Here is a 1,156-nt window from a genome sequence, read left to right on the forward strand (position 1 = left end):
GACAATTCTCAAAAGAATGACCTTCCTCACAGTACACACAGGAAACTACTTTGTATGGACTTGGTGGCTGAGCTACAAAATTATTAGCACTATTAGCAGGAAACTGTTTCAACATAGAGGAAATAGACGATACCTGAGCTGATAAAGAAGTAAGGGCGTCAACTTCATGAACTCCAGCTACACGTATTCCTGAAGCTATTCGATTTGTTGGCCATTGATAATTATTACTCGCAATCCTCTCAATAATCTCATAAGCCTCATTATAAGACTTAGACAAAATTGTACCATTCGCAAAAGCATCTACCATCAATCTTGTATGTGCATTAAGACCATTATAGAATGTCTCCAACTAGATACAATGAGGAATCCCATGATGAGGACACTTGCGAAGTAACTCTTTGAATCGCTCCCAAGCCTTATACAAAGACTCGTCATCCAATTGTTGGAAAGTTGTGATCTCGTTCCTCAACTTAGCATTTTTGCTAGGTCAAAAATACTTAACCAAAAATCTCTCTGCTAATTCTTGCCATGTAGATATGGAACTTGGTGGCAATGAATTGAGCCATGCTCGTGCTCGATCTCGCAACGAGTACGAAAACAACTTCAACCTCAGTACGTTTTTAGTCACACCAGCTATCTTGAATGAATCACTCACCCCCATAAACAATCGAAGGTGGAAATGTGGATCTTCTGTGTGCATACCAATAAATTGGCCCACCGTTTGGAGCATTTGAAACATCACTAGTTTCAATTCAAATTGGGTTGCCTCAATATCTGGCCTTCTAATTCCTGGATTTAACTCACTGAAAAGTGGTACAGCATATTGTCTGATACATCAATCCCTATCATCGGCATTGAGGATAGGATTTCGTACATGATCGGCTCCATTACCTTGGTCTTGGTTCTGATTTCCAAGGTCCATCTCGACTTGTCTTTGATCTTTTCGTTCACTTCTTGTTTGTCTGAAAGTTCTCTCAATTTCAAGGTCTACAGGGAGTAAATCGATAATTCGATATATGTTCATAAACACTTGAAAAGAAAATCACAAAATTAAAAAGAATAAGTTAGAAATGTTAGAAATAAATCAAATTGAAAATAAAAAATTTCACAAAAGAAATGACTATGGCAACAGTTGAGAATCCCCGACAATAGCGCT

The 1,156-nt window shown here is 38.0% G+C and overlaps 1 non-coding gene across 1 annotated transcript; it reads left to right on the forward strand.

The window, feature by feature from the left end:
- Window positions 1–365: 365 nt before the first annotated feature.
- On the forward strand, window positions 366–472 carry LOC128291024 (small nucleolar RNA R71). The gene has a single exon (XR_008280802.1). It is a non-coding gene; the product is annotated as a small nucleolar RNA R71 (small nucleolar RNA).
- Window positions 473–1,156: the final 684 nt, after the last annotated feature.

The sequence above is a fragment of the Gossypium arboreum genome, chromosome 3 (genome assembly GCF_025698485.1).
Source record: "Gossypium arboreum isolate Shixiya-1 chromosome 3, ASM2569848v2, whole genome shotgun sequence".
Lineage (NCBI taxonomy): Eukaryota > Viridiplantae > Streptophyta > Magnoliopsida > Malvales > Malvaceae > Gossypium > Gossypium arboreum.